A 10,054-nucleotide genomic window follows, 5' to 3' on the forward strand; every position below is an offset into this window, starting at 1 on the left:
TCTACAAAATATTAATTGATTGCGAGATGTAATGAGATGAGGTATCTAAAGTTCGAAGTCTAATTGAAGCTCGACAGAACCGTTTAGGGCATGTCTGTCTATATCTTTAAAAGAAATAATTTTACATATCATATTCAATAATATACTGTATTTTCTCGTGTATTCCCCCCTGTTTATACCAATTCGATCGTACAATCGTTACTCAAATAATTTAATTTTCAAAAAACTTGGTTACATTAAGAACATAACAAATTAAAAGTATTCATGGATAAACTACCGGTAACTATCACAATATTATTTACTTTAAAAGAAATCTATATTCCAATAAAAATTCATAGTAATTTTAACATTACAGTACCGAGTAAGATATCTCCATCTCTTCTCTGTACAGCTCTACTTGTGGCCTCACCTACTCTCGGCTTCACCAGTAGTGGCCGAGTGGTTAAGATCTATTGAAACAAAAATTGAAGAAGCTAATAAAACTTCTAAACTTATTTTATCCATTCAATGAAAAAATAGCAAATTATTCCAAGAAATATAATCATCAGAACTGATTTTTAACGAATTTTGTATTTCCCTTAAAAATCCAATTCATATTTCACTTTCCAATTTTCAAAAATATTGGATTAAATGAAGTTCAAGTTACGTAATTTTTATATTCCTGAATTAAATACTTATCTCATAATATCTCATCCGTACTGATATAATCAAAATATATTTCCTTAATATTTTATAATGATAATAATCTATTATTAACATATAATATAAAAATTATTTTATTTTATTTTTAAAAATCTCCCTTTCTTCAGAATGCTTTATTTTGTCCATTAATAATGTATTTATGACCTAAAAACCATATTCATTTTAGCTAACAGAAAGCTAGTTTCTAAGTAATTTAAAATTGCGTACTAAAAACTATTCAAATTTCCATTTTTAAATAATGGTTCAAATAATCACAGTTCACAAAAAGAAGTATCAGGTACTAACTATTTTATGTATACCATTCATTAAAATGTTTAATAAGTAACATTTAAATAACATCGCATTCGTTATAGCCAACATAAAAGCACGGCAGAACAACAGGCCACTCTATCAGTTTAAATTTTAAGACATCTAAATTATTTTATAGAGAATATCATCGGTTCCATAGTATCCCACTGTAACGAGGAAGTGGCCGAAGGCGGTAAAAGAAAGGGACTGTGGGAGGAAAGTTGAGTTGTTTCAGGCCTCAGATTGGGAGCAAGATGTGCATTCCATCTGCTTAATTCCATGGTGCCGACCAATAGCCCAGTAGCAAGGGCTGTAAAAATGTGATAATATCTCCCAACGACTTAAATAAGCTGGTTGTATATTTCGTAGTTTTCCTTATTGGCACTGTAAATACAAAACACGGTTCTCGGTTCTCCTGAAAGGCTACTTATAGGCAAATAGCTCTTGTGTGCGTTCATCATCAAGTTATCGAGTTCAGTACATTTAGTCATGTTAGATCAAAGTTATCCTTCAGAGGCCCATCTGTACATTAATTCAGTTTAAGTGCTAAAACCTTTGACTTTTAAGATTTGTAATCAATGAGCTTAATTTACGCCTACGAGCTTAATTTACACTTTTTTACGTATTTTAGGTGACACTGTGATATAATGTTCAAACTTTTGTAAGAAATCAGCATTTCTTTTTAATTTCTAAACTTCAGAAACTAATTTAATCTTCAATAAATTGTGGTATGAAAACCGAAATTACAGGGATAGTCTTTTTTTTTTTTTTTTTTTTTTTTTTTCTGTTTTAAGAGCTGTTTCATCAAATAAAATTTCTCCTCTTCATAGGCGTAATTAGCCCTGTATTTGAGGGGATGCTCATTTCTTAAAAAGGAAATTTTCGAAATTACGCTTATTTTCTGTGTTATAAAATACCCGTATAATGTTCAAAATTTTGCAAGAAATCGACATTTCTTTTTAATTTCTAAACTTCAGAAATTAATTTAATTTATTAAAATTTTTTAATTTTATGTTTTCAATACGTTGTAACATACAATTAATCTTTTTTTTGCATAAATATTTTCATCAAATATACATTCTAACTAATACCCTAACATTAATATTCTGAAAAAAGGTTATAAGTACTGCATATATAATACTTTTATGATATACCTAGTTCGATTTAAATAATCCTTAAGATCATTTAAAATTTTCACTAGAAGCATTAAAAACTGTGATGTAAATTTGAAAAACCCAGATATCTTAAAACTTCTATTCCCAAGTATTTTAAACTTGTTGTTTCAGTTTGTTGTTGCTACTAATCTTCCTGGCCTGAACCTGTAGTCAGAGCAGATCCACAAATTTTATACTGGTCAACAAATAAACGTTGCATTTATGGTTGTTTTAGGCTTTGTGCTTTAGGTGACATTGTGATATTGCCCAGTTCCATCCAAAAAGACGGGGAAAGGTCCGAAAGTCTCTTCACCCCCGTCTTCCTCTGCAACCAGCCTTTCAAAAGGACTACCGGGGGTGTGTCAAGTGCCTCGGCACGAAAAACTTATAAATACATGCCTTCTCTGAGATTCGAACCCGACCCATAAAAGCAGCTGGTATTCTTACCATTATGCGAACAAAGTGGCATTATTTTAACTGACAATATATTATTAATTTCTGTTATTTTAGAGTGTGCAGAACCTCGTTTTTCCTTTCAGAAACATGCCACAAAATTGCTATGAAGAACTACAAAGTTGAATTTTATCCTTTTGATAATCATCAACGAACTCAGTTCTCATTCCAGTTAAGTACCGTGATGGGCGAAAACGAACACAGCTCGCATTACAAATTTACGACTTACAGATATCGTACATAATCTTGGAAGAAAGAATTCCTTAACTTCCCAACCACTGCTAACTTCTTTTTAAAGATAAATTAAAATAACAATATTAATTGCATATTACGGTAGTACCTCGATTATCCAAGGTTAGTAGGCTCGCTCTCACTTTGCTAAATGAAAACTTAGTTAATACAGATTAATTTAAAACCGTGCTAATTTTTTTTAATCTCTTCTCTGAAACTTTTTATTCGAAATTCCGAAAATAAGGGTGTAAAGTTGCGCACTTCCAACCTGCACGCAACAAAGTGGTGACTGCTGAAAACTGGAAATTAGACAGAGTCTTGAGAAGGGTTTATGTCCCTTTTTATTCAACTTTAGAAGTTACAAATGCGTGCTCTTGACGCTCACAAACTACGCCGACCCGGCGGTAAAATAAAAATAAGAAACTGAAAAGAGATAATAACAAGTGAGAGCCTCGTAGTTACGAGGCTCTCTAAACGTAACTGACCTCACCGCGTTGTACAATACCGCTGATAATTCAGCAAACTCTGAATATTACGTTGAAAGATTAACGATTTGCCGAGGCAAGCACACAGGCCGAAACGCGTGGTTCTTCAATTTCTAACTAGCCACCTCCACACTCGTGAAGCAAGAAAGCACACTTCGAACTCGTTTCCTTTCTATTTAACTCAGAATACTTCCGCTGATAAATTTGAATCCTTGCGCGTTCTACTAAAATTTACATACTCTGGCATTGGAAGTTCCAGGGGAAAGTAAGGCTTGACAGGAAAGATAGTTTAAACTTAAAATAAATGTTAGTTAAAATAAATATAAACCCTACAAGGGCACCATTATAATATTTTTACTAAAATCCTTTATTACTAGATAACATTTGTTTCCTTAAGTTAAAAAAATCTGATGTGGAACCACATGATTTTCTTGTACGGTATATTAAATTATGCACATTTTTGCTGCACTTCATTTAAACTTATTTCCTCGAATTATTCTAGCTGAATTAACCGATCTTTCAAGGCAAGTTGAAAATGACATCGAAAACTGCGAATTTTTGAAATTAAATATACTAGTCAATTTTTATGTTATGGAGTCAAACTTCTTATAATTTTATCATAACGAGAATAACTTTCCCAAACGTAGGAAACGGGAGATCGCATTTAAAGTTAGATTTTGAAATTTGTCAAAAATGAACAATTTTTTTTTTTTTTTTTCTATTTCACATTGAGAATTTTCGTCATTTGAAATACTTCTGTATTTGAAAGTATATGACTACGATCAACAATTACGAAATAAAGGCTATGTAAAGACTGTTAAGTTAAGTAAAAGGATGGATACATACAGCGTGGTCATAAAAAAAACATCCACGATATATAAAACCCTAGGGCCTACCCACCCAACCAACCGAAATTAAATTTCAGATATTGTTATTTGAAGGTATGCGCTCAAGATTGTGATGATTTAAAATAATACAGCTCTCACGGTAACGTTAGAGTGAGAAACTTTCGAAATTTTCGAATAGCAACATCCACTTTTTTCCTGCGAAAATTGTTCAGGGCATTAAAAATAAAAATGGCGCTCGAACGATACGCGTATAACGAAAACTGCAGACTTAAAACATTTTCAAAGAAAAGCATTATAAATTATCAGTGACAACACAAGAGAGAAGAGGGAATAGAAATTTCATTGCAATTACACGTTTTCAGCCTATACAACTTTAAAGTTAGAGCCATCTCCCGTTACTTTGCAATTTCGTAGCCACCGCGATTCTCGGACCTCACTCTGATGGATTTCTAGTTCTAGGGTTACCTGAACTCTAAGGTTTATCCATCAAATTCACGAGATTTGTCAGAACTGAAAGTTGCCATAACGCATGAAGTTATACAGATTTCTCTTAACATGCTACGTTCGTCATTGTTGTCAACAATCTCTCGCATGCAATGCGGTATGTCTATGAAGACTTTTGTTCCTTCTCCTCTCTGGTGTTGTCATTGGTGCTTTAAAATGCTCTTTGCAAATGTTTTACGCCGGCAACAGTCGTAATCCGTGCGTCTTCACTGTAACTTTAACTGTGCGAGCTCTTGTTTTAAATTACCGCAATCTCGAACGCATATCTTCAAATATCATGAAATTTCATTGCAATTGGCTAAGCGGATAGGCCAATAGAGGTTCATACACCAGGGAGGTTTTTTTTGTTTGTTTGTTTGTTTTTTGTAACTACTATGTAGCTATACATATATATATTTTCTATTCGTATAAAGCTAATATAAATTTAAAATTTAATTAAGAAATTTGAATTGCAAAAATTAAAAAAAAATTAATTATTGCTGCGAACTAATTTACAATATCATTTAAATTCTAAGAGCATATGTAAATTAAGTGCACGTATAAAAATATAATATTCCAAAAAATTAATCTTAAAAGTTTTTTTAAGGAATTTTTAGGATCAAATTAAATTGCATAAGTGAATAATTTTTGAGCAGGCAGGAGACAGACTTATCAAGGGAAAATTGCCTCCAAACCTAACTCTTCAATTATTCAAGTCGTGTTTCGTCATCCATATAGGTAAGGGTAAAAGTAAAATTCGAAACCAAAAGTAAAACCAAATGTTGTGAATTACTAAAAAAGAAATTTAAACTAGTAGAAATTTTGAGAAATTTAGCAAGTAAAATGTCTAGGAATTAAAATATTAATTAAATGTTAATTAAGAGTAGAAAACGAAATTTTTTAGAAAACCAAAGTAATTTAGAAACTCTTGCCTATTAAAAACTTCCCCCACGCGAATTATGCATGTAAACCTAAAATAAACTATATACAATCTATCAAAATATAATAATAATAATAAGGCTAGTAAATAGCAAGTTTTAAATTAACTTAGCTAGAACTACATATTTGAATTCCTGAGTGTGAACTAGCGTTGGCTAAACTAGGTGAAGTTGAGTAGTTTGTTACTGCTAACTGTATAAATAGAGGGCGCTAATACAATGTAAAGTTGAATGTTAAGCTGCTACTTGTGAGAGCTATTGTAAAAACCTATGCTGTAAACTTTAATAACGTAAAATGCTTGTTTTGTGTTCAAAAATGTTGCTAACTTTGAGGCATTGTTAAAATATGTAAAAGGGTAGAAATTGTGAACTGCTACCGTTTGTGAAAAAAAGATGTTGCAAAGTGCTAAAGATGTAAAAGTTTGAAAAAAATTTTTTGAAAATATTTTTAGTAAAATTAAAAGTTCGAATAAACATTTGAATTGAATTGCTTTAATTTTAATTTAAAGTAGAAATTTTTTTAAAAAATTTAAATTTCTTTAAAAATCACAAATTGAAATAATAGAGAATTATTCTAAGAAATTTTTTTGTACTACACTGCATTATTTAAAGTTGAAGTTCTACAAGTTTAATCAAAACTTTAACTAAATATTGGCCATACCTTTATTCCAAATACAGCTTATACCTAATGATAAAACTGATGATATTTATCATCTAACTCACCTTATGTTCTTTGGTATTAAGATAGAAAAATATGTCTCTATTGCCAAAAAATAGAGGTTTCCCAATGTCACAATTGCCAAAAAAGGCATCATTCATCCGAGAATTGTCATGTTGCACCTCGGTGTGTTAAATGTGCAGGTCATCATAGAAATGGTAATTGCATGAGGGGCATCTGGATACCCCCAAGTGTGCAAATTGTCTAGGGCCTCAGGTGGCCTCGTATAGGGGTTGGCCTAGTTTCCCATCTTACAAAAAACGTATTCAAAAATCCAACGTAAAACCAGGAATTAGCTATGTCTAAGCGGTTGAACCAACTCGTACTGGTAATTTCAACCAGAATATCCCAGTAAACATGGAAGAAATGGACAATCACCAACCCGATAAATCTCAACCAGACAATAGCTCAAATAATACTAGTAATCGCTCAGATATCTCAGAATTACTAAATTAATGAAAGAAGTACAGGACCTGTTTGGTTTCCAAATTGGCAAACTTATACAAATATACAAGAGTAAAATCCCGGAACTCAAAAAATGTACCAATCTATTAGACAAAATGCAAATATTACACCTCATTCTTGAGGAGATAATTGAAAAAAAGCAGCTTTTAAAATGGAAATTTACCAAACAGCATTGTGCAATTTGCTTAAAGAAAATATTATAAAGAATTAGTAAAAAAAAAAAATTAAAATGTCTCAAAGAAGAGAAAAAGAGATAGAAAATCGAGAGACATTGAAACCATTCTTCTAGAATAGTTTCTAGCTATGAGACTACAAAATGTTCAATATCTAGAGCTCTAGAATTCGCTAAAATGTTAGGAGAAAGTTTTGTTCCAACTGATGAATGGCTCACAAGATGGAACGAGAGAAGTAAGGATGTTTATCGGAGACTACATGGTGAGATGCAGGGGGCAGATCATCATTCGTCAGAAAACGCAGATAAAAGACGTTTTACTTGGGCTTCTAAATGATTACAAGCCACTCAAAATAAAGGGTGTTTATAAAGTTCCGCACACATTTTGATATTTAATAACTCATAAAATAATGAAGATATAAACAAACTTATGGCATTTATTGATGGAATAACTTATATACTATTTTCCTTTTCAGGCTTGAATATCTTTACTTTTGTAAATATCGTCTGCGCATGTGGTTAATTTCAGATAATTTTATTTTCCAGTCTAAATATCTGTACTTTTCTAAATATCGTCTGCTTATTAATTGCATTTTTCTCTCTTTTGTTTTTAGCAACTATTGCAATGTTATGTTTACTTTTGACGCATATGGGGATCTGAAAACCCCCATGAATACCGTGAGGCACAAAGGGATTCCCCAAAAGTTAATGTGTGGTGTGGACTAATGCACGACCGAGTCATTGGGCCTTTCTTTTTTACAGAAAAGACGGTCTCATCAGTCGTATACTTAGACATGTTGGAAAACTTCGTATTTCCACAACTAAAAGAGCTTCAGCCACATGTCTTTTTGCAACAAGATGGTGCACCACCTCATTGGGATACCATCGTTCGTAGTTCTTTGAATGACCATTTTACAGGAAGATGGATTGGGCGAGGAGGTCCAAATCCTTGGCCACCCAGATCACCTGATATAACGCCGCTGGACTTTTTCCTTTGGAGATTTGTAAAGGACAACGTTTAAAGGAGGAGGGTGTAGAACATTGATGACCTAAAAGCCAGAATTACAACCGCAATAGCCTCTGTGGATGACGACATGCTTGCTGGTACCTCACGTGAAATTGAATATCGACTTAATATTGTCCGTGCGACGAAGGGGCACACGTGGAAGTTCATTGACAAGGATCATGAAACTTTTTGAGTCTATCTAACCATTTATGTTATTAATTTTAATATATCTTTATTATTTTATGAGTTATTAAAATCAAAATGGTTCCGGGACTTTATAAACACCCTGTATATAACACGGATGAAACTGGTGTATTTTACACAGCATTACCGGAGAACACATTAACAAATTTGCAATATTGAAATCTCCGTTTATTGAACTCAGAAGCTTAATAAACTCAAACATGCTTGAAACGGAAGTGATTTTAATAAGCGGTAGGTACTGTATTTAAAACCATTTTTCACGATGATTTTGTGAATTTCGGAGTATGAAAATATTGCGGGAGAATGCTAGCTAAATATAGCAATGTGCAACTCTCTCGAAGTTTATAGGATCTAATCCGAAGTCAAATTTTGACAGAAATCTTGATTTGCAGACGAATAAGGTCAGCCATTTACTCCTACCTGTAATATTTGCCGAGACGTTAAAGACATTGTCTAAAATTTACGGATCTCGGGATGAGAATGAAACTTTGTGTGAAACTTTCAATGAAACTTTTCATTTCCTTATACGGCCCAACGAGGATAAAGAAGAATTTAAAAAAATTTTGATCGGAATTTCGTCTCATGTGTAATTAATTCCCTCTGATTTGCTTAAAAGCTATTAAAATATCTTGAGCTATATACTATTTGCAACTTTGAAAGAATTATTGATACAATTTTGTAATAGAAAAGTTGCAGTGACTTTGTTTAAATACTTGGTGAATTCTTCAAATTGCATTGGCTTGCTTTTATTTATGAATGATTATCAATTATCCATGTCATCATTTGGGTGTAACTTCAGGGGGAACGTTAGGGAGAAGACTGCGAAAATGATGGAGCATGCCCTAAAAATGTATGAACTTTGTTATTTATGAATATTCTATGAGGCAAAACACGAATTACAAGGCCCGTAATAGTTCTTTCAGCTCCCTATCCCTTTGGGGTTTCTTCTAAGATTATTAAATACCTCATGAAAAATTTTATTACTTTCCTAATGTTTCATTACTTTCATACCTTTGCTACACTTCCTTCTCTCTTCTGTCTATTTTCATTTTACTCATTAACATCAGAACGTATAAATGAAAGAATTAAATAAAGGAACCGTTAAAAAATGATATCAAAGTGTGATGATCCATTTGGCCATAATGAGAGTATCTAGAAGAGCTTTTCTTTGCTGTCTTCTGATACCATTTTATTTACGACTGTAGCTGCTGATGATTTACCCAGAGGAAGTTTATGCTGTTGGCGTAAGTGACTTGAATATATCTAATTCCGAATAAGAGCCAAAGAAAGAGGGAGGTATTTACCTGCATGTTTACTTAGCTTCTGTTGTAACTGCTCAAGAAAAGGAACGCATAGTCGTTAACTAAATCTTCTATTTCGTACTAAGACACTTTAAAATAAAAACTAAATTCTAAAAACGATAACAATAAATATCGGTATGCAACATCCTCCCACCTTTAAACTGATTCACTCCTTAAAAACTGCAATCTAACATAAACATTTTAGTCAATGTTCATAAAGGTACAGTACTTATAAATTCAATCTTTTGGGTTGCTTTTGGTTTACTTTTCGTCCATTTTGATTATGTATTATTTCAGGATTTGAAACAACTCTATCATTGCGTAATGTCAAGTCTACAGGATGCGATTCTGAATCATTACGACTAGGTATTGAATCTCCTACTTTCCTTTTAGGGCGTAATCTGGGCCCTGAACTTTGAGCTTTGTCCTGAAGTGTTAAATATGACCATGTAATCGCTAACGAATATAGCCGCTGAAGGGGACGAATAATTTCTACATTTGCCGATTTCAGTCGAGCTACTCGCTGTTTCCTACTCGCTGTTCAGTCTGCTAGAAGATTTTCGGGAGTGGTTCATCCCAACTAAGTTTCCTTTTCCAGACTTCTTG

The sequence above is a fragment of the Stegodyphus dumicola genome, chromosome X2 (assembly GCF_044657685.1).
Source record: "Stegodyphus dumicola isolate Sdum_Otavi_A_Nest chromosome X2, ASM4465768v1".
NCBI classification, from domain to species: domain Eukaryota; kingdom Metazoa; phylum Arthropoda; class Arachnida; order Araneae; family Eresidae; genus Stegodyphus; species Stegodyphus dumicola.